This window comes from Bombina bombina, chromosome 3 (genome assembly GCF_027579735.1).
Source record: "Bombina bombina isolate aBomBom1 chromosome 3, aBomBom1.pri, whole genome shotgun sequence".
In the NCBI taxonomy this organism is placed as follows: domain Eukaryota; kingdom Metazoa; phylum Chordata; class Amphibia; order Anura; family Bombinatoridae; genus Bombina; species Bombina bombina.
In genome coordinates, this window is record NC_069501.1 from 391,439,139 (window position 1) to 391,465,055 (window position 25,917).

A 25,917-nucleotide genomic window follows, 5' to 3' on the forward strand; every position below is an offset into this window, starting at 1 on the left:
ATCATGTCCGCTCGCACATTAATAAATTGACCCCCAATATGGATGTATTTTGCGAAACATAAATGTTTCACAAAACTCATAACTAAAATGTTACAGAGTACACTAACACCCATAAACTAGCTATTAACCCATAAACCGCCACCCTCCCGCATCGTAAATACTACATTACCCCTATTAACCCCTAAACTGCCGCGCACCCACATCGCCAACACTAAAATAAAAATATTAACCCCTAAACCACTGACCCCACACATTGACAAAACTATATAAATCTAGTAACCCCTAAACAGCCAGCCCCCACATCACAACTACTATACTAAACCTATTTACCCCTAAACCGCCGGCCCCCCACATTGCTACTGAGAGCTACTGAAATCCTATTGGCTGTTCAAATCAGTCAATAGGATTTCAGTAGCTCTCATCCTATTGGCTGATTTAAAAATGTCAGCCAATAGGAATGCAAGGTACTCCATATTTAAAGAGGTACCTTGCATTCAAGCTTCAGTGTATGGCTGTGACCGTATGAAGATGATCCTCCATGCTGGATGTCCGTGCCGCCCGCAAAGATGCTCCGTGCCTTTACAACTCCCCGCCTCCACAGCTCCCCAACACCGGGATGAAGAAAAAAGATGCCCCCCGCGATGGATAAAGATGTCACCAGCTGGATAAAGATGGAAGTCTGGACTTCAAGAACTGTGAGTAGATTTTCTGGGGTTAGTGCTAGTTTTTTCTTTTTTTGGGGTGTTTTTTTTTAAGATTAGGGATGGGCAGTAAAAGAGCTGATTGCCCTTTAGGGGCAATGGGTAGATTAGGTTTTTTTTAGACTTAGATTTTTTTATTTTGGGGGGTTGGTTGGGTGGGCATTTTTACTGTTGGGGGGACTTTGTATTTTTTTGGAGGTAAAAGAGCTGTTTAACTTAGGGCAATGCCCTAAAAAAGGCCCTTTTAAAGCTATTGGTGGTTTATTGTTAGGTTAAGGGGTGTTTTTATTTTGGGGGGCTTTTATTATTTTTGATAATTTTGTTTATTATTTTTTGTAATCTTAGAGTTTTTTATTTTTTGTAATTTTAGTGTTTATTATTATTATTTTGTATTTATTTTTTCGTAGTGTTAGGATTATTTAATATTGTAATGTTATCTTCTTTATTTTTTCATAGTGTTAGGTTTATTTAATACTGTAATGTTAGTTTTTTTTTATTTTTTGTTTATTTTATTTATTTAAAGGGACACTGAACCCAAATTTTTCCTTTTGTAATTCAGAAAGAGCATGCAATTTTAAGCAACTTTCTAATTTACTCCTATTTTTAATTTTTCTTCGTTCTCTTGCTATCATTATTTGAAAAAGAGGACATCTAAGCTTTTTTTTGGTTTCAGTACTCTGGACAGCACTTTTTTATTGGTGGATGAATTTATCCACCAATCAGCAAGGACAACTCAGGTTGTTCACCAAAAATGGGCCGGCATCTAAACTTACATTCTTGCATTTCAAATAAAGATACCAAGAAAATTAAGAAAATTTGATAATAGGAGTAAATTAGAAAGTTGCTTAAAATTCCATGCTCAATCTGAATCACGAAAGAAAAATTTTGGTTACAGTGTCCCTTTAAAATAGTAATGTTAGTTTAATTTATAGTTTGATAGGGGTTGATAAATTAATTTAGTGTGTTGCGATGTGGGTGTTTGGTGGTTTAGGAGTTAATAGGTTTATTTTATTAGCAGCGATGTGGGGGCCCGGTGGTTTATGTGTTAATAGTTTTATTATAGTAGTAGCAATGTGGGGGGGGGGGCGGTTTAGGGGTTAATATGTTAATTATAGTAGTAGCGATGTGGTGGGCCGACGGTTTAGGGGTTAATCACTTTATTTAGTGTTGGTGATGTCAGGGTGGTGATTTAGGGGTTATTAGTTTTATTATAGTAGTAGCGATGTCGAGTGGGGGTGGGTTAAAAGTTAATAGGTTGATTATAGTAGTTGCGATGCGTGGGGTGCCAGTTTAGGGGTTAATAGCTTTATTTAGTGTCAGTGATGTCGGGGGCAGCGGATTAGGGGTGTCTAGACTAGAGGTTTATATTAGGGTGTTTGGTTTAAGAGTAACTTTCTTTTCCCCATAGACATCAATGGGGTTGCGTTACGGCAATCTCTATTCCACAATCGCAGGTGTTAGTTTTTTTCTTAACACTTTATCCCCATTGATGTCTAAGGGGGAAAGCGTGCACGAGCACGTAAACTCAGTCCTTGTCTTTTGCGCGGTATGGAGCTTATCGCACAATAACACACAGAACAAGGAGGATTTTCAGTGCTATGGAAAGTGGTATACCGCTCCTTTTTTGCGTTATTTACACACCCGGTATAGGGCAAATATTGGTGTCTGTTTGCATGTGTGCTGACTGGTGTAACCTGCCCTCCTATAATCCCTTAAGGTGGTTAAGCACTGATTCAACTTAGTTACAATTGCAAAGAATGATTTTTCTATCATGATTGTTGATGCAAAACTGATAATCCACTTTTAAAAGACTCTGACAGCATAGAAGCTTAGGGGGGAGGAGTAAACAAAAGCTCACATAAATTTCCTAAAAGTATTAACCCAAGCCTCCCTGGGAGAAAGTCAAAAAAGCAAAATTTTAGCTGTATTTTACAGTTTTTTTTTCTTTCATTTTTTTAAATTTTGTTGGTGCATTAATTCAGATATTTGTTTAACTAAAACAAGCCAAATATACGTTTTTATTACCAATATGCATTCGTAACAAAATGAATGAACATCACTAATGTGCATCTGTGTATGTTCATCTGTATGTTTATATGTGCATATGTATCTGTGTGCTAATGGGAAAATTATTAAAAATAAAAAGTAAAATGTACTAAAAAAACAACAGCCTCCTCAATTAGTTTTAAAATCCAACGTAAAAGCTACTGCTGATGAGGTGTTTTTTTTATTTCTCACAGATGACATAAACGCTCTAAAAATCTTGGAAATGTTGTGGTTATGTTCTGTAGTAGAACATAATTATTGCATTTATAGAACCGATAATAGGCCTATTTTAAGAAACTCAGTCCAATTGGAAGCTTTCTCCAGTCTTTATTCAGTACTTGTACACATAAAAGTGTGTTTGTGTGTGAGAATAGTGTGTGAAAGAAATGTGTTTGTGTGTGAGAGGAGTGTGGTTGAGAAGTGTGTTTGTGTGATAGAGGAGTTTGTGTGAGAGGAGTGTGTTTCTGAAAGAGCGATAGAGAGAGAGAGGGAGAAAATGAGAGGGAGAAAAAATAGAGAGAAAAAGAGAGGGGGGGAGTTAGAGAAATAGAGAGAGGGAGAGAAAGATAAGGTAATACAAAGAGAGTGAGAGAGAGAGAGAGAGAGAGAGAGATAGAAAGAGAAAGCGAGAGAAAGAGAAAATGAGAGAGAAAAAGAGAGAGAGAGAGAGAGAGAGAGAGAGAGAGAGAGAGAGAGAGAGAGAGAGAGAGAGAGAGAGAGAGAGAGAAAGAGAGACAGAGCGAGAAAGAGAGAGAAAGAAAGACAGATTGATAGGTGTTAAGACAGAGAGATTGAGAGGTGTGTGTGTGTGTGTGTGTGTGAAGTGTATGTAAGAAAGAGAAGTGTGTTTGTGTGTGAGAGGAGTGTGTGTGAGAGAGAAATGTGCTTGTGTGTAAAAGAGAGAAGTGCGTTTATGAGAGGAGCATGTGTGTGAAGAGAGAAAGAGAGAGAAAAAGAGAGAGAGAGAGAGAGAGAGAGAGTAAGAGAGAGAGTCAGAGAGAGAGTGAGAGAGAGAGTGAGAGAGAGAGTGAGAGAGAAAGAGAGAACATAAAGAGAAAGAGAAAAAGAGAGAGGGAGCGAGAGAGAGACAGTAAAATAGAGAGAACAAGAGAGAGAGAAAGAGAGAAAAGAGAAAGAGAGCGTGAAAGAGAGAGGGAGAAAAAGAGAGAGAGAGAGGGGGAAAGAGAAAGAGAGAGAGAGGTCCACCTTGCCTCTCGTTGCAGGAGTATTTAATGATTTCTTACTGAATGTCCCTGTTGTAGAAAATGCTGTGCTCCCGGCTGGTCCGTATGTCCCCTGTCTATGGTCGTCCTGATTGAGGACCTATAGTTGGCCATTCTGGTGCAGAGATCATCGGTGGTCTTTCCATGGAAAACAGGGACATTCAGTAAAGGACCTAAGATATACCCTAATAGATCATGTCCCACCTCTGACCAGAGGTGGTGAATGTGATAGGGGAAAAATACTCCTGCAATGAGAGGCAAGGTGGACCTACGCACTGGGTACCTTGATCCGCAATGGGTTAAATACCCATCTGGACTGACATTGTTTCTATAACAAGATTAACAGTTTCCAATACCAAAAAGTGTCTTATTATACATATCTAATTTCTCCCCAGCCTTCTTACCTATCTAGCTTTCTTTCTTTTATCTTTCATTCTTTAAGCTCTTTTTTCTCAAACTCTCTTTTTCCCCCTACTCTCTTTTTCTTTGAATATAGCCTCTATAGAATTTCCCCCTCCAAATAATGGAATAACTTCCCTGTACAAGGTGTTTTTTTGCCATCTGGATCGTATAGCTGTGATTGATAGGTTCCTATTAGTTAAAGGGACAGTCAACATCAGAATTTTTGTTGTTTAAAAAGAAAGATAATCCCTTTATTACCCATTCCCCAGTTTTGCATAACCAACACTGTTATAGAAATACACTTTTTACCTCTGTGATTACCTTGTATCTAAGCCTCTGCAAACTGCCCCCTAGTTTCAGTTCATTTCACAGACTTGCATTTCAGCCAATCAATGCTCACTCCAGGGTAACTTCACATGAATGAGCTCAATGTTATCTATATGAAACACATGAACTAATGCCCTCTAGTGGTCAAAATGCATTCTGATTAGAGGCAGTCTTCAAGGTCTAAGGAATTAGCATATGAACCTCCTAGGTTTAGTTTTTAACTAAGAATACCAAGAAATCAAAGCAAAATCGGTGATAAAAGTAAATTGGAAAAATGTTTAAAATTATATTCCCTATTTAAATCATGAAAGTTTTTTTTGGACTTGACTGTCCCTTTAATACATAATTATGCCCAATAGCAGGACTTCATAGCTAAATTATCTGCAGTTCTATAATAGTTAAGATCCTCTCTTTCTCTGACTATGTTATCTCTATTTCTTTCTCAGAACACTTCTTTCATTCTTTATTTGGTGTTTCAAATAAAACTAGGATCTCTTGTTTCCCCCCCCCCCCCCGCCTTCCAGTGGACTCCTGCTCTTTATGTACATTTTTAATATTCACACAAGTTGCTATATGGCAGTAGACCTTGCTTACATTCATTAATAAGAGACACATAGTATGCACTATTTACATACACAAATGTAACTATTTTTATCCATTTGTATCACTTGATATTACCATAGCAACCATGTTTATTTACTTTGCCCTCAGCAGTTGTCTTGCGCACCGCCGGCGCTGACGTGATGGTATCACTCATGACCACTTCCAGTTTTGGGCTGGCGTGCACTCGTGGGAGTCGGTGGTGTGGAGACTGCCTGCTGCATAAATAGTACCTTTTGGTAAGTGCACTAATGATTGTTGTTTTTCACTTGTCTGATGATGGGGTTATTCCCTGAAAACGTTCACTAAGTTTAAATAAACCACTTTTTTTCACGGCGAGTGCTCTCTTCATCCTTCTTATATATGACATGTTTTTGCAAATTTGAGTATGTCATGTTGCATTAGAAGTTCCACTTAACACTAACCACTACTGCTTATCAAATCTCTAAAACTACCACCAATTGATTCAAATTTCAATTTACCTAATTCATTAGCACAATAATTTATTCAGATCCCTAACATTTTATGTAGAAATTATTTTTAAAACACTTATTAATCAATATTTTATTCTTTATATATCAGATTTTAATGTAAAGGACTTTGTTGTAATAAAGTTGATTAATGCAATGATCATCTATCTAATCTATCTATCTATCTATCTATCTATCATCAATTTATCTATCTATCTAATTATCTATCTGTCTGTTTATATATAGATCGGGTTTTCTGTCTTTAATACACACACAGTTAAAGACACACACTGAAACACATATAAACAAACACAAGCTAACTAATCATACACTCCTTGCAATACAAATATATAAAACAAATCATAGTCAGTTATTACATCATGTTATATAATTAAACTATGAAACTGTAATATTTGACTTTAATTAAGGTGATGCTATAATTTACATTTATAAAGTGAATGACTTTGCTGAAATCATTTAACACAAATATTAAATTACAAGAGTATTAGAAAATGTGTTCAGGATAATTTGAATATATATGACTAATTAGACACAGATATAAAAGGTGTAAATCCCTCATACCTAAGATATCTAATAACCTATAACAATATCCTGAGATCCTGGTAAGCAAATGTTATATCTTATACTTATATATTTGTAACAACTTTATTTATACTTCTTATGAGAGTGACCTTTATTTTACATTTAGTATAGATTTTTAATACTGGTAACTCACTTTTTTATGGCACCAGAGTAAAGAAACAACACAATATTAATAACAATTCAATTAATCAGATGCTTATTTATAACATTACACTGAATATTAAACATTATAAGGCTTTGTGGTGTAATCATGAAAATAATTAGCAATAAGGGATATTAGTAATCTTGTAGTTGTACATGACAGAACAATATCTATATCTATAAATTAATACTGACATGATCTATGCAATTGTATAATCTACACATAATTAAGCATATTATCATTTCATTTTTAATGTCTCTGTTCTGTCTGGCTGTAAGTAATCCAAAAATAAACTTTACGCTATTTAATTAATTAAATTTCTTTTTTACAGGGAGTGCAGAATTATTAGGCAAGTTGTATTTTTGAGGATTAATTTTATCATTGAACAACAACCATGTTCTCAATGAACCCAAAAAACTCATTAATATCAAAGCTGAATATTTTTGGAAGTAGTTTTTAGTTTGTTTTTAGTTTTAGCTATTTTAGGGGGATATCTGTGTGTGCAGGTGACTATTACTGTGCATAATTATTAGGCAACTTAACAAAAACAAATATATACCCATTTCAATTATTTATTTTTACCAGTGAAACCAATATAACATCTCAACATTCACAAATATACATTTCTGACATTCAAAAACAAAACAAAAACAAATCAGTGACCAATATAGCCACCTTTCTTTGCAAGGACACTCAAAAACCTGCCATCCATGGATTCTGTCAGTGTTTTGATCTGTTCACCATCAACATTGCGTGCAGCAGCAACCACAGCCTCCCAGACACTGTTCAGAGAGGTGTACTGTTTTCCCTCCTTGTAAATCTCACATTTGATGATGGACCACAGGTTCTCAATGGGGTTCAGATCAGGTGAACAAGGAGGCCATGTCATTAGATTTTCTTCTTTTATACCCTTTCTTGCCAGCCACGCTGTGGAGTACTTGGGCGCATGTGATGGAGCATTGTCCTGCATGAAAATCATGTTTTTCTTGAAGGATGCAGACTTCTTCCTGTACCACTGCTTGAAGAAGGTGTCTTCCAGAAACTGGCAGTAGGACTGGGAGTTGAGCTTGACTCCATCCTCAACCCGACAAGGCCCCACAAGCTCATCTTTGATGATACCAGCCCAAACCAGTACTCCACATCCACCTTGCTGGCGTCTGAGTCGGACTGGAGCTCTCTGCCCTTTACCAATCCAGCCACGGGCCCATCCATCTGGCCCATCAAGACTCACTCTCATTTCATCAGTCCATAAAACCTTAGAAAAATCAGTCTTGAGATATTTCTTGGCCCAGTCTTGACGTTTCAGCTTGTGTGTCTTGTTCAGTGGTGGTCGTCTTTCAGCCTTTCTTACCTTGGGCATGTCTCTGAGTATTGCACACCTTGTGCTTTTGGGCACTCCAGTGATGTTGCAGCTCTGAAATATGGCCAAACTGGTGGCAAGTGGCATCTTGGCAGCTGCACGCTTGACTTTTCTCAGTTCATGGGCAGTTATTTTGCGCCTTGGTTTTTCCACACGCTTCTTGCGACCCTGTTGACTATTTTGAATGAAACGCTTGATTGTTCGATGATCACGCTTCAGAAGCTTTGCAATTTTAAGAGTGCTGCATCCCTCTGCAAGATATCTCACTATTTTTGACTTTTCTGAGCCTGTCAAGTCCTTCTTTTGACCCATTTTGCCAAAGGAAAGGAAGTTGCCTAATAATTATGCACACCTGATATAGGGTGTTGATGTCATTAGACCACACCCCTTCTCATTACAGAGATGCACATCACCTAATATGCTTAATTGGTAGTAGGCTTTCGAGCCTATACAGCTTGGAGTAAGACAACATGCATAAAGAGGATGATGTGGTCAAAATACTCATTTGCCTAATAATTCTGCACTCCCTGTATATTGGCAAGAGTCCATGAGCTAGTGACGTATGGGATATACAATCCTATCAGGAGGGGCAAAGTTTCCCAAACCTCAAAATGCCTATAAATACACCCCCCACCACACCCACAATTCAGTTTAATGAATAGCCAAGAAATGGGGTGATAAGAAAGGAGCAAAGCATCAACAAGGAATTGGAATAATTGTGCTTTATACAAAAAAATCATAACCACCATAAAAAGGGTGGGTCTCATGGACTCTTGCCAATATGAAAGAAATGAATTTATCAGGTAAATTCTTACATAAATTATGTTTTCTTTCATGTAATTGGCAAGAGTTCATGAGCTAGTGACGTATGGGATAGTAAATACCCAAGATGTGGCACTCCACGCAAGAGTCACTAGAGAGGGAGGGATAAAAATAAAGACAGCCAATTCCGCTGAAAAATTAATTCATAACCCAAATCAAAAGTTTTAATCTTTATAATGAAAAAAACTGAAATTATAAGCAGAAGAATCAAACTGAAACAGCTGCCTGAAGTACTTTTCTACCAAAAACTGCTTCTGAAGAAGAGAAAATATCAAAATGGTAGAATTTAGTAAAAGTATGCAAAGAAGACCAAGTTGCTGCTTTGCAAGTCTGATCAACAGAAGCTTCATTCTTAAAGCCCAGGAAGTAGAAACTGACCTAATAGAATGAGCCGTAATCCTCTGAGGTGGGGATTTACCCGACTCCAAATAAGCATGATGAATCAAAAGCTTTAACCAAGAAGCCAAGGAAATAGCAGAGGCCTTCTGACCTTTCCTAGAACCAGAGAAGATAACAAATAGACTAGAAGTCTTCCTGAAATCCTTAGTAGCTTCAACATAATATTTCAAAGCTCTTCCCACATCCAAAGAATGTAAAGATCTCTCCAGAGAATTCTTAGGACACAAAGAAGTTACAACAATTTCTTTGTTGTAAAACCGCCTTATCCTGATGAAAAATCAGAAAAGGAGACTCACAAGAAAGAGCAGATAATTCAGAAACTCTTCTATCAGAAGAGATGGCCAAAAGGAACAATACTTTCCAAGAAAGTAATTTAATGTCCAGAGAATGCATATGCTCAAACGGAGGAGCCTGTAAAGCCTTCAAGTCCAAATTAAGACTCCAAGGAGGAGAGATTGATTTAATGACAGGCATGATATGAACCAAAGCCTGAACAAAACAATGAATATCAGGAAGATTAGCAATTTTTCTGTGGAACAGAACAGAAAGAGCAGAGATTTGTCCTTTCAAGGAACTTGCAGACAAACCCTTATCTAAACCATCCTGAAGAAACTGTAAAATTCTAGGAATTCTAAAAGAATGCCAAGAGAATTTATGAGACGAGCACCATGAAATGTAAGTCTTCCAAACTCGATAATAAATCTTTCTAGACACAGATTTACGAGCCTGCAACATAGTATTAATCACTGAGTCAGAGAAACCTCTATGACTAAGCACTTCAAATTTAATGATTTGAGATCCTGATGGAAAAACGGGCCTTGAGATAGAAGGTCTGGCCTTAATGGAAGTTGCCAAGGTTGGCAACTGGACATCTGAACAATATCCGCATACCAAAACCTGTGTGGCCATGCTGGAGCCACCAGCAGTACAAACAAACGCTCCATTATGATTTTGGAAATCACTCTTGGAAGAAGAACTAGAGGCAGAAAAATATAAGCAGGTTGATAATTCCAAGGAAGTGTCAAAGCATCCACTGCTTCTGCCTGAGGATCCCTGGACCTGGACAGATACCTGGGAAGTTTCCTGTTTAGATGAGAAGCCATCAAATCTATTTCTGGAAGCCCCCACATCTGAACAAACTGAAAAAACACATCCGGGTGAAGAGACCACTCTCCCGGATGTAAAGTCTGATGACTGAGATGATCCGCTTCCCAATTGTCTATACCTGCGATATGGACGGCAGAGATTAGACAGGAGCTGGATTCCGCCCAAGCAAGTATCTGAGATACTTCTTTCATAGCCTGAGGACTGTGAGTGCCACCCTGATGATTGACATACGCCACAGTTGTGACATTGTCTGTCTGAAAACAAATAAACGGTTCTCTCTTCAGTAGAGGCCAAAACTGAAGAGCTCTGAGAATCGCACAGAGTTCCAAAATATTGATTGGTAATCTTGCCTCTTGAGATTTCCAAACCAATTTCAGACGTCTTTTGTCTGTTAGAGACAAAGTCATGGATACTGAATCTATTTGGAATCCTAAATAGGTTACCCTTGTCTGAGGAATCAAAGAACTTTTTGGTAAATTGATCCTCCAATCATGTCTTTGAAGAAACAACACTAGTTGATTTGTGTGAGATTCTGCAGAATGTAAAGACTGAGCAAGTACCAAGATATCGTCCAAATAAGGAAACAACGCAATACCCCGCTCTCTGATTACAGAGAGTAGGGTACCGAGAACCTTTGATCCTTGGAGCTGTTGCTAGGCCACAAGGAAGAGCAACAAATTGGTAATGCTTGTCTAGAAAAGAGAATCTCAGGAACTGATAGTGATCTGGATGAATCAGAATATGAAGATATGCATCCTGTAAGTCTATTGTGGACATATAATGCCCTTGCAGAACAAAAGGCAGAATAGTCCTTATAGTCACCATCTTGAATGTTGGTATTCTTACATAGCGATTCAAAATATTTAGATCCAGAACTGGTCTGAAAGAATTCTCCTTCTTTGGGACAATGAACAGATTTGAATGAAACCCCAGACCCCTTTCCTGAAAAGGAATTGGCACAATTACCCCAGACAACTCCAGGTCTGAAACACAATTCAGGAAAGCCTGAGCTTTTTCTGGGTTCACTGGAATGCGTGAGAGAAAGAAACTTCTCACAGGGGGCCTTACTTTGAAACCTATTCTGTACCCCTGAGAGACAATGTTCTGAATCCAATAATTTTGGACTGAATTGATCCAAACATCCTTGAAAAATCTTAGTCTGCCCCCTACCAGCTGGGCTGCAATGAGGGTCGCACCTTCATACAGACTTGGGGGCTGATTTTGATCTTTTAAATGGCTTGGATTTATTCCAGACTGAAGAAGGCTTCCGATTGGAAACTGTTCCCTTATGGGAAGGATCAGGTTTCTGTCCCTTATTTTGTCGAAAGGAACGAAAATGGTTAGCAGCCTTAAATTTAACCTTAGATATTTTTTATCCTGAGGCAAAAAAACTCCCTTCCCCCCAGTGACAGTTGAAATAATCGAATCCAACTGAGAACCAAATAATTTATTACCTTGGAAAGAGAGAGATAGCTCTCTTTTAGAAGTCATATCAGCATTCCAAGATTTAAGCCATGAAGCTCTTCTAGCTAAAATAGCTAAAGACATATATCTAACATCAATTCTAATGATATAAAAAATGGCATCACACATGAAATTAATACCATGTTGAATTAACTTAACTATGCTATACACATTATGATCTGGTACTTGTTGCGCTAAGGTTTCCAACCAAAAAGTTGAAGCAGCTGCAACATCAGCTAAAGAAATAGCAGGCCTTAGAAGATGACCTGAACATAAATAAGCCTTCCTTAGATAAGATTCAAGTTTCCTATCTAAAGGATCTTTAAAAGAAGTACTATCTGCCGTAGGAATAGTAGTACGCTTTGCAAGAGTAGAGATGGCCCCATCAACTTTGGGGATTTTTTCCCAAAACTCCAATCTATCAGATGGCAAAGGATATAATTTCTTAAACCTTGAAGAAGGAGTAAAAGAAGTACCCAGTCTATTCCATTCCCTAGAAATCACATTTGAAATAGCATCAGGAACTGGAAAAACCTCAGGAATAACTACATGAGGTTTAAAAAACGAATTAAAACATTTATTAGTTTTAATATCAAGAGGACTAGTCTCCTCCATATCTAATGCAATCAACACCTCATTTAATAAGGAACGAATATACTCCATTTTAAACAAATATGAAGATTTGTCAGTGTCAATATCTGAGGCAGAATCTTCTGAACCAGATAGATCCTCATCAGAGATAGATAAATCAGAATGTTGTCGGTCATTTAAAAATTCATCAATCTTATGAGAAGTTTTAAAAGACCTTTTACGTTTATTAGAAGGCGCTATTACAGACAAAGCCTTCTGAATGGAATTAGAAACAAATTCTCTCACATTAACAGGAATATCCTGAGCATTAGATGTTGAAGGACCAGCAACAGGTAATGGACTACTACTAATGGAAATATTGTCTGCATGTAAAAGTTTGTCATGACAACTATCACAAATTACAGCCGGAGAAACAGTTACTACAAGTTTACAACAAATGCACTTAGCTTTGGTAGAACTGGCATCATGCAGCAGGATTCCAGTAGTAGATTCTGAAACAGGGTCAGTTTGAGACATCTTGCAATATGTAAGAGAAAAAATAAAATATAAAGCAAAATTATCAATTTCCTTATATGACAGTTTCAGGAATGGGAAAGAAATGCAAAACAAAATAAGCCTCTGGAAACCAGAAGCAAAAATAAATAAAGTCTTAAATAATGTCAAAAAGTTTGGCGCCAAGTATGACGCCCAACTGACAAAATATTTTTTGGCGCCAAGAACGTCTGCAACAAACACGAGTGTCATAGATGACGAAACTACGTGAAAAAACTTGGACCCAACTAAGACGCCGGAAATGATGAAATTACATCAACAAACGTAATTCTCGCACCAAAAAAATCTCACGCCAAGAATGACGCAATAAAATATAACAGCCCGCAATTTGAAAAGAGAGTCAATTTGAAAACTTCAGGTAAGAATTTTTTTATTTTTTATATGCATTTCCCAAATATGAAACTGACAGTCTACAAAAAGAAAATATACTGATAAACCTGAATCATGGCAAATATAAGTACAAATATATATTTAGAACTTTAAATATAAAGTGCCAAACCATAGCTGAGAGTGTCTTAAATAAAGGAAACATACTTACCAAAAGACACTCATCTACATAAAGTAGATAGCCAAACCAGTACTGAAACGAGAATCAGCAGAGGTAATGGCATGTAAAAGTACAGGGAGTGCAGAATTATTAGGCAAGTTGTATTTTTGAGGATTAATTTTATTATTGAACAACAACCATGTTCTCAATGAACCCAAAAATCTCATTAATATCATAGCTGAATATTTTTGGAAGTAGTTTTTAGTTTGTTTTTAGTTTTAGCTATTTTAGGGGGATATCTGTGTGTGCAGGTGACTATTACTGTGCATAATTATTAGGCAACTTAACAAAAAACAAATATATACCCATTTCAATTATTTATTTTTATCAGTGAAACCAATATAACATCTCAACATTCACAAATATACATTTCTGACATTCAAAAACAAAACAAAAACAAATCAGTGACCAATATAGCCACCTTTCTTTGAAAGGACACTCAAAAGCCTGCAATCCATGGATTCTGTCAGTGTTTTGATCTGTTCACCATCAACATTGCGTGCAGCAGCAACCACAGCCTCCCAGACACTGTTCAGAGAGGTGTACTGTTTTCCCTCCTTGTAAATCTCACATTTGATGATGGACCACAGGTTCTCAATGGGGTTCAGATCAGGTGAACAAGGAGGCCATGTCATTATATGTTCTTCTTTTATACCCTTTCTTGCCAGCCACGCTGTGGAGTACTTGGACGCGTGTGATGGAGCATTGTCCTGCATGAAAATCATGTTTTTCTTGAAGGGTGCAGACTTCTTCCTGTACCACTGCTTGAAGAAGGTGTCTTCCAGAAACTGGCAGTAGGACTGGGAGTTGAGCTTGACTCCATCCTCAACCCGAAAAGGCCCCACAAGCTCATCTTTGATGATACCAGCCCAAACCAGTACTCCACCTCCACCTTGCTGGCGTCTGAGTCGGACTGGAGCTCTCTGCCCTTTACCAATCCAGCCACGGGCCCATCCATCTGGCCCATCAAGACTCACTCTCATTTCATCAGTCCATAAAACCTTAGAAAAATCAGTCTTGAGATATTTCTTGGCCCAGTCTTGACGTTTCAGCTGGTGTGTCTTGTTCAGTGGTTGTCGTCTTTCAGCCTTTCTTACCTTGGCCATGTCTCTGAGTATTGCACACCTTGTGCTTTTGGGCACTCCAGTGATGTTGCAGCTCTGAAATATGGCCAAACTGGTGGCAAGTGGCATCTTGGCAGCTGCACGCTTGACTTTTCTCAGTTCATGGGCAGTTATTTTGTGCCTTGGTTTTTCCACACGCTTCTTGCGACCCTGTTGACTATTTTGAATGAAACGCTTGATTGTTCGATGATCACGCTTCAGAAGCTTTGCAATTTTAAGAGTGCTGCATCCCTCTGCAAGATATCTCACTATTTTTGACTTTTCTGAGCCTGTCAAGTCCTTCTTTTGACCCATTTTGCCAAAGGAAAGGAAGTTGCCTAATAATTATGCACACCTGATATAGGGTGTTGATGTCATTAGACCACACCCCTTCTCATTACAGAGATGCACATCACCTAATATGCTTAATTGGTAGTAGGCTTTCGAGCCTATACAGCTTGGAGTAAGACAACATGCATAAAGAGGATGATGTGGTCAAAATACTAATTTGCCTAATAATTCTGCACTCCCTGTATATCGTCAATCTGAAAAAGGGAGGTAGGAGATGAATCTTTATGACTGATAACAGAGAACCTTTGAAATAGATCCCAGTTAGGATGACCATTGTGTTCAATAGGTAATACTCCCTTCACATCCCTCTGTCATTCACTGCACTCTGAGAGTAACCGGGCTTCAAAAAAGCTGAGAAGCGCATATCAACGTAGAAATCTAGCACAAACTTACTTCACCACCTCCTTCAAAACTGAATTGTGGGTGTGGTGGGGGGTGTATTTATAGGCATTTTGAGGTTTGGGAACTTTGCCCCTCCTGATAGGATTGTATATCCCATACGTCACTAGCTCATGGACTCTTGCCAATTACATGAAAGAAAAAGGTAATTTGAACAAGGGTGTTAAACTGAAAGATACATTTTATTTCCATATTTTAAAACAGAATACAGCACATTACAAAACTGTTCTCATCTTATTTTAAACCAGTAGTTTGATATAAATTGTTTTATAAATTGAATTTACAGAATTAAGTTATCCTTGTCTAAAATTTGCCCAAAATACATCAAAATTACATTTAAAAGTACATTTACACTCATAACACTTTGCAATTAAAATAATTAAAAAGTTATAAGTTGTTAGAAAAAAGGCATGCAAAGGACTTTAACATAAAGATAAATACATTTACATATATATACTCTATATATATATATATATATATATATATATATACAGAGAGTGCAGAATTATTAGGCAAATGAGTATTTTGACCACATCATCCTCTTTATGCATGTTGTCTTACTCCAAGCTGTATAGACTCGAAAGCCTACTACCAATTAAGCATATTAGGTGATGTGCATCTCTGTAATGAGAAGGGGTGTGGTCTAATGACATCAACACCCTATATCAGGTGTGCATAATTATTAGGCAACTTCCTTTCCTTTGGCAAAATGGGTCAAAAGAAGGACTTGACAGGCTCAGAAAAGACAAAAATAGTGAGATATCTTGCAGAGGGATGCAGCACTCTTAAAATTGCAAAGCTTCTGAAGCGTGATCATCGAACAATCAAGCGTTTCATTCAAAATAGTCAACAGGATCGCAAGAAGCGTGTGGAAAAACCAAGGCGCAAAATAACTGCCCATGAACTGAGAAAAGTCAAGCGTGCAGCTGCCAAGATGCCACTTGCCACCAGTTTGGCCATATTTCAGAGCTGCAACATCACTGGAGTGCCCAAAAGCACAAGGTGTGCAATACTCAGAGACATGGCAAAGGTAAGAAAGGCTGAAAGACGACCACCACTGAACAAGACACACAAGCTGAAACGTCAAGACTGGGCCAAGAAATATCTCAAGACTGATTTTTCTAAGGTTTTATGGACTGATGAAATGAGAGTGAGTCTTGATGGGCCAGATGGATGGGCCCGTGGCTGGATTGGTAAAAGGCAGAGAGCTCCAGTCCGACTCAGACGCCAGCAAGGTGGAGGTGGAGTACTGGTTTGGGCTGGTATCATCAAAGATGAGCTTGTGGGGCCTTTTCGGGTTGAGGATGGAGTCAAGCTCAACTCCCAGTCCTACTGCCAGTTTCTGGAAGACACCTTCTTCAAGCAGTGGTACAGGAAGAAGTCTGCATCCTTCAAGAAAAACATGATTTTCATGCAGGACAATGCTCCATCACACGCGTCCAAGTACTCCACAGCTTGGCTGGCAAGAAAGGGTATAAAAGAAGAAAATCTAATGACATGGCCTCCTTGTTCACCTGATCTGAACCCCATTGAGAACCTGTGGTCCATCATCAAATGTGAGACTTACAAGGAGGGAAAACAGTACACCTCTCTGAACAGTGTCTGGGAGGCTGTGGTTGCTGCTGCACGCAATGTTGATGGTGAACAGATCAAAACACTGACAGAATCCATGGATGGCAGGCTTTTGAGTGTCCTTGCAAAGAAAGGTGGCTATATTGGTCACTAATTTGTTTTTGTTTTGTTTTTGAATGTCAGAAATGTATATTTGTGAATGTTGAGATGTTATATTGGTTTCACTGGTAAAAATAAATAATTGAAATGGGTATATATTTGTTTTTTGTTAAGTTGCCTAATACTTATGCACAGTAATAGTCACCTGCACACACAGATATCCCCCTAAAATAGCTAAAACTAAAAACAAACTAAAAACTACTTCCAAAAATATTCAGCTTTGATATTAATGAGTTTTTTGGGTTCATTGAGAACATGGTTGTTGTTCAATAATAAAATTAATCCTCAAAAATACAACTTGCCTAATAATTCTGCACTCCCTGTATATATATATATATATATATATATATATATATATATATAAATATATATATATATATATATATATATATATATATATATATATATATATATATATATATATATATATATATATAAAACATGGAAGGGAACTGCACTCCAAGACCGGACCAGGTACACATCCTGTGACTCAGCAACATCCAGCCCTGGGTGCTAAATAGCACTCCAAAAAAGCTGTGATGTCACCAGAGCCACAGGCAGTTAACCCCAGTCCGGAATGGGTGCAAGAAACAAGGGGGATTACAAACAAAAAGTAATACAACCATCTAGCTCACAGCTAAGATAAAATCACAACTGGAAAGTTTAGTTAGGATGTGTACCTGGTCCAGTCTTGGAGTGCAGTTCCCTTCCATGTTTTGTATTTTCTCTGGGTGATTACATCCACCTGTGCACCCTTTCTTTGTTCTCAGTCTGTTTGGCTTTGTGAGCTCGCATGATGGTGTGGCTGTGTTAGGGACTCAGGCAGTGGAAAGGACCTTGACGTGGTGCCTGAGCTTTCCCATTTGGCCAGATGCGGTAACTAACCTTTCCAGTTGTGATTTTATCTTAGCTGTGAGCTAGCTGGTGAGTTCTGGGTGTTTCTATGTGTTGTATATATATATATATATATATATATATATATATATATATATATATATATTTATATGTATATATGTGTTAACATATGTAATTTAGTATTTATATGTGTACATATGTATTTACAGACATATATAGCATATAAACACATAAATATATGTGTTTACATATATCATTGGAGCCCATTCCACTCACATGCCCTAAAAATAATTTTTAAGCAATTTTGATGTTTTACAATGTGTTTTACTTATTTACTGTAAATATTTTATATTATAATGTTCTTCAAAGAATAGACAATGTACTTTGAATTTTTAAATATATATTCATATTTCTATCTGCATATATCTATAATTGTATATACTTATATATAGATAGATAGACAGATATAGATATATATAGATACACATAGATAGATAGATAGATAGATAGATAGATAGATAGATAGATAGATAGATGATAGATAGATAGATAGATAGATATTTTATGAAAAAATAATTAGCTATATATTAATAAATATTTAAGAATAAAAAGAACCTTTTCTTCTATATGAAGAACATTGTAAGTAAAATATTACATTCGGGTTTAGTGCAGTTGGTTAGTGCATATCCGGTCAAGCTAACCCACCCACGTAAAAAAAATTCTTCCAGCGGTGTTTGCTCTTGAACACAAGAACTAAATAGTGATTATGAGAGAGAATTAGTTGTTATAAACTTAAACTAATTTGGTACAAATACGCACGCCTAAATACCCAATTTAAAGAACTGAACTGCTTTTTTGATAAGCAATTACTGATGGCTGCTATTTTCTCAGTTGTACTACAGACCAAGCAAAAGCCCTCAGAGTGCCAGATGTGACAATAGATACAAGCATCTAATTGAAGTCATATGCATACAATGTAATTGAAGCTAGAATGAGAAGAGTGGGTAAAATAGGATAGAAGCTTTATGCTGTTTTACTAATACTTACTTATTTGGACTGTGGTCTTCCCAGAACACAAGAATTAACAAATATAAAATGATTTCATGGGGGCGGAGTCCGCAGCGTTTTGGAATGGTTGCATACTCCTGTTGCTCCGGTCCTGACTACACTTAAATTAGCCCTGCATACCGTCTATGACAGCGCTAAACCCTACAATATTCTCAGATTATACTCTGGACTGCTACTTAGTACTAGATGAATGTCTAACCCAGTTTCTGAGACTATAGGTCTAAGTTGGGATCGGAGGCCTATTTCGACATTGCATAAGCAGCAGCCATCTTCTCACCTCATGGTTGTAAGAGTGCACAAATTCATCCGGACTCCTGTCTAATACTGAAGACCAAGGCCTTCATTTTGTCCCCCCAGCAGGTACCCCCAGGGATCCTGTCGTTAAGTAGCAGTGTTATCTCTTCATTCACTGCACATAAGCTTATACTTACTCACACGATCTAAGATACCATTACCGAACATCAACTCCTACCTTCTTTGCCTACTACTGGTCAACATCCACACTTGTCATGGAAAGAGTTCACCAGATTATGTTTGAAATTGGCAAACTCCTAGACGTCTATCAATCAGCATTCACTGAAACTCTGAACACAGCCTTCAGATCTACAACTTTAATTGTATCCTCGATAGAAATCTACCCAAGTCCTGCTGGATGAAGTAACAGTAGCGGTGGTGCTCAGGGGCCCCAGCATCCGCCTCACACTTTTGATTTCACTATGAAGCCAGCAGGCAATGCAGCAAACCATGAGGCTGAACGGCCTACAGAAAAACCTTGGTTGATGAGCGCCGCCATGGATAACTTACACAGAGTACTTTCTGCCTTGGATGATCACTTGGGAAAGTCAGGATACCGCTACCTCAAGGCAACTTTAGAGCAAATCAGAACTTCTACTATCTATCACCAGAGGAGTGTTCAATGCGCTCTATTCTCAGATCCGGTAATAGGGATGGTTCCTGATGGAATCCCCCTTTGGAGGGGACACCATTACCTCTTAAGCGCAACTTGGTACAAGAACTACGGTCCAGATAACAACAAGGATATTCCTGTCCCCTGTATTTTTTCTTCCTTTTTGACCACGGACATCTGGTCATGGTTTTGCTGGGGAATGTTGATACTCCGAATCAAGCTAGGAGTGGGGTAATTATAATATTTGTATTGTATTATCTTTGAGTGCTCTATATAGTTAGCCTTAATGATTAATGCATATTTTTGCTGGTTAAATGCATGCTATAGCCTCTCAATACTGCCCAAGTAAATGACCCCACTCATCATGAAGGACATTAACTGGAAAATAGAGTGGACATTGGGTCTCAGCTCTTCAAGACTTCTAGATATCATCTAAGCTATAACTAAGGGTTCCAGTTGCGACCACTTGTAACAATAACCTTAATGCTGAAGTCAAGTTTTTTAAAAAAATAGTATTCATATGTATGTGAGCTGCTTAATATGTTGAGAGTGCTAGTTTAATGTACTGTTGCTATAACTTCTTCTTTGTTATATAATGTTGTTTAATTTCTAGTGATATTTCAGCTGATCCATGGGTTAATGTCATAAGCGACACTATATTTCTTCTCCAATCTCCAGCACCATACACTCACGGTATATATCTTCATAGGAAAGATAATGGTTCTATGTCTTTTCCTCCAGTGAACTATTGAGGCCCTCTACAAAAACAACTCCCACACACTATTTTTAATGGCACCTACAAGGTATGTTTCTGAAATACTGTACCACAGTCTTACACCACACTTCTAGAAGCCCACATTCAGAGCCCAGAGAACTCACTATGACAATATCCTATAAAAGAGCCAAGCTTGTATTTTGACACTATGAGGACTAGTTATCAAGCCATCTACTTTACCTGCCTTCGCCGGTCCAATACGCCCGCATAAGCTCGCCCACCATCGCCGCCGCGGACCTGAAAATTTTTGCCTAAGTTATCAATAAATCTGTCAAAAAGCCGTGCACCAAGTACGGGGCGATGAGCAGCGGACTGTGATTGTTATCAATCATCCGATCTCGCTGCTCTTCGGCTTTTTGACAGCTTTATTGCTAGCCTGTCACTAAGCACCCACACTAACTACACTGTTCTACCCCCTATACCGGTGCCCCCGGAGCCCCCCGCAACTAAATAAAGTTATTAACCCCTAAACCGCCGCTCCTAGACCCTGCCGCAACTCTTATAAATGTATTAACCCCTAAACCGCTGCTCCCGGACACCGCTGCCACCTACATTATACCTAGTAACCCCTATCCTGCCCCCCCTATACCGCCGACAACTATAATAAAGTTATTAACCCCTATCCTGCGGATCCCGGACCTCGCCACAACTAAATAAAGAGTTTAACCCCTAAACAGCCGCTCCCGGACCCCGCCACAACCTATATTAAACTTATTAACCCCTAATCTGCCCTCCCTACACCGCCGCCACTTATAATACATTTATTAACTCCTATCCTGCCCCCCCTACACCGCCGCCACTGTAATAAAATTATTAACCCCTAAACCTAAGTCTAACCCTAACCCTAACACCCCCCTAACTTTAATATTAATTAAATAAATCTAAATAATATTTCTCTTATTAACTAAATTAATCCTATTTAAAACTAAATACTTACCTTTAAAATAAACCCTAATATAGCTACAATATAAATAATAATTATATTGTAGCTATCTTAGGATTTATTTTTATTTTACAGACAACTTTGTATTTATTTTAACTATGTACAATAGCTATTAAATAGTTAATAACTATTTAATAACTACCTAGCTAAAAGAAATACAAAATTACCAGTAAAATAAATCCTAACCTAAGTTACAATTAAACCTAACACTACACTATCATTAAATAAATTAAATAAATTAAATACAAATACCTACAAATAAATACAAATAAATACACTAACTATTTAATAGCTACCTAGCTAAAATAAAGAGAAATTTACCTGTAAAATAAAAACTAACCAAAGTTACAATTACACCTAACACTACACTATCATTAAATAAATGAATCCTATTTAAAACTAAATACTTACCTGTAAAATAAACCCTAAGATAGCTACAATGTAATTAATAATTACATTGTAGCTATTTTAGGGTTTATATTTATTTTACAGGTAACTTTGTATTTATTTTAACTAGGTACAATAGCTATTAAATAGTTAATAACTATTTAATAACTACCTAGCTAAAAGAAATACAAAATTACCAGTAAAATAAATCCTAACCTAAGTTACAATTAAACCTAACACTACACTATCATTAAATAAATTAAATAAATTAAATACAAATACCTACAAATAAATACAAATAAATACACTAACTAAAGTATAAAAATAAAAAAAGAACTAATTTACAAAAAATAAAAAAATAATTTAAAAACATTATAAAAATATTACAACAATTTTAAGCTAATTGCACCTACTCTAAGCCCCCTAATAAAATAACAAAGCCCCCCAAAATAAAAAAATCCCTATTCTACATTTAAAAGATACCAGCTCTATTACCTTACCAGCCCTTAAAGGGGCCTTTTGCGGGGCATGCCCCAAAGAAAACAGCTCTTTTGCCTGTAAAATAAAAATACAACCCCCCCAACATTAAAACCCACCACCCACACACCCCTACTCTAACCCACCCAAACCCCTTTAAAAAACCTAACACTACCCCCTGAAGATCTTCCTACCTTGAGTCGTCTTCACTCAGCCAAGCCAAATTCTTCATCCAATCCGGGCGATATCTTCATCCAAGCGGGGGCTGAAGAGGTCCATCATCCAGCTGAAGTCTTCATCCAAGTGGGGGCTGAAGAGGTCCAACTCCCGACGAATGAAGGTTCCTTTAAATGACGTCATCCAAGATGGCGTCCCTCGAATTCCGATTGGCTGATAGGATTTGCATGCCCCGCAAAAGGCCCCTTTAAGGGCTGGTAAGGTAATAGAGCTGGTATCTTTTAAATGTAGAATAGGGTAGGGAATTTTTTTATTTTGGGGGGCTTTGTTATTTTATTAGGGGCTTAGAGTAGGTGTAATTAGCTTAAAATTGTTGTAATATTTTTATGTTTGTAAATTATTTTTTTATTTTTTGTAACTTAGTTCTTTTTTAATTTTTTGTACTTTAGTTAGTGTATTTATTTGTATTTATTTGTAGGTATTTGTATTTAATTTATTTAATGATAGTGTAGTGTTAGGTTTAATTGTAACTTAGGTTAGGATTTATTTTACTGGTAATTTTGTATTTCTTTTAGCTAGGTAGTTATTAAATAGTTATTAACTATTTAATAGCTATTGTACCTAGTTAAAATAAATACAAAGTTACCTGTAAAATAAATATAAACCCTAAAATAGCTACAATGTAATTATTAATTACATTGTAGCTATCTTAGGGTTTATTTTACAGGTAAGTATTTAGTTTTAAATAGGATTCATTTATTTAATGATAGTGTAGTGTTAGGTGTAATTGTAACTTAGGTTAGTTTTTATTTTACAGGTAAATCTCTCTTTATTTTAGCTAGGTAGCTATTAAATAGTTAATAACTATTTAATAGCTATTCTACCTAGTTAAAATAAATTGAAAGTTGCCTGTAAAATAAAAATAAATCCTAAAATAGCTACAATGTAACTATTAGTTATATTGTAGCTAGTTTAGGGTTTATTTTACAGGTAAGTATTTAGCTTTAAATAGGAATAATTTAGTTAATAAGAGTTAATTTATTTCGTTAGATTTAAATTATATTTAATTTAGGGGGGTGTTAGGGTTAGACTTAGCTTTAGGGGTTAATAATTTTATTATAGGTTGCGGCAATATAGGGGGTTAGGATAGGGGTTAATAAAAATATTATAGGTGGTGATGGTGTAGAGGGGGCAGATTGGGGGTTAATAAGTTTAATATAGGTGGCGGCGGGGTCCGGGAGCGGCAGTTTAGGGGTTAAACTATTTATTTAGTTGCGGCGGGGTCCAGGAGTGGCAGGATAGGGGTTAATACATTTATTAGTGGTGGCAGCAGTATAGGGGGGCAGATATATCCAAAAAATGTAGCAGCACCACTTCTCATCATCCAAAAAAGTTCCTTTATTGCCACATAGTGGGAGCAGGTAAATTATAGAACAACGTTTCGGGTAATCAACCCTTAGTCATGTTCACATAATGTTTGTAAGTCCAAATCACTCTTAAATAGCTAACAGTCAGGTGCTGCCAGAATCACAACCCTGGTAAGGGGCTCTCGTGACTTTCTGAGGACACCACAGACAGAAGTCAATATGAATCATTATGAGAGACTGGCTAAGAGAAATATGTCTTATCAATTACATGCTTCTACTTTGGCTGAGTACTACAGAATCAGTCATATCCCGAGAGGGTTAAGGATGAGTACAAGACCAACACTACTATCAAACAATAAAGAATATTGCACCAAATTTGAACAGATTTTGAACAAGTGCTCGCTGGATTTAATCGTACTCACAGTTGAGTATCTACAGATGGCTATCGATGCTCAGAGGGAGGAAATCAAGGAGGTAGTTACAAGCCTCAAACAGTCCTCAGGAGATCTTGACATAGATAAATCACTAAAAGAGATTAATAAAAAAATTACAGAGCTGAAGAAAGAACTTGAGAACAAAAAACGGATTAAATTCAACCGTGATGAAAATGATTACCTGACCGGAGTGGTTTACAGGTGGACCCGGGACCAGACCAGAAGTTCAAGATATGTCACTTCCGGTGTGGCTCGTCGACGAGATCGGAGGTCACAGAAGGCCGCTAGCAGTTCCGACAGTACCATGGAATCCACGTCGGGGGATTCAGATGTCGGAGGAGACGGGGCGGTAGGAGGCATCACCGCAAAACCGGTTCACAGCCAGCTGTCACAGGCACCGCAAAGGAAGACATATCAGGGGACCAGACGTTAGTGCTAAATATCTCTATGGTAGAACTTACAGATGCCCAGCATAAGGTACTGGAAAAGGGACTGTCTTTTTGCAAGCAAAATAACTGCAACTTTTTCAAATTAGATCAGGACCTTTATAAATTTAACAGAAGCCTTAAATTGAAATCCTTTTTTTCCAATACTGACTGTGGTTTTAAAATACAACCAAATAATGTATCTATCACTGATGAATTAGCAATTAAGAATCTGGGTTTAAAAAATACGAGCACATTTGTTCCAACATTCTATGGCCTAGATTTAGAGTTCAGCGTTAGCCGTGAAAACCAGCGTTAGAGGCCCCTAACGCGGGTTTCTTACGGACTCCGGTATTTAGAGTTTATTTACCGACACTCAAAAATCACCTAACGCTCAAATTTCTACCGACACCTCAGACCCAGTAGTAAACATATACCGACAAAATAAACATCCACGAATCACAAAACAAATATTACACAAACTACACTTACACTCATACAAACACTACACTATTTTTATTTTTATGATTTAATAATTTTTCATCCAAATACAAAGGATCAAAGTTGCGAGATCTCGGGTGTTAGAAAAAAATATACACAAATCCATTTTCCCATTGACTTACATTGACACACGGGAAAAGACCCTCATATACCTACATCTAACTAATAACATTATCACAAACATACACTCATCGATGCATGCAAACAATATACACCACATGACATACAAAAAAAATTGATTTATTACATAAAGAACACGATTTAGTTACTTTTTCACAAAAGCTCATGATGTCACTCACTTTACGAGGAAAACCAGTCTTAGAAAAAAAAAAAAAAAAAAATTTAGAGCCTCAATTGACTTCTATTGGGAAGACGTGCTCGTGCACGCGAAACCCACATTTCCCTAACGCACGCAAATAGCGTAGACAGAAAAACTCCAAATACCAGCGCTAGAAAATACATGATTTTATGCGTTAGACACAGCTAGGATAAATAGATCAACAAATGACTATTTCCCTATGGTGGATTTATTGATTTTACAGTTTGAATATTCACAACACCATTAAATTGTTTCACACTTTTAGATTACATCAACTACAAATCAACATCACTAGTAACACATTATTATTTAAATAAAATTACATTTAAACGGAAAAAAAAA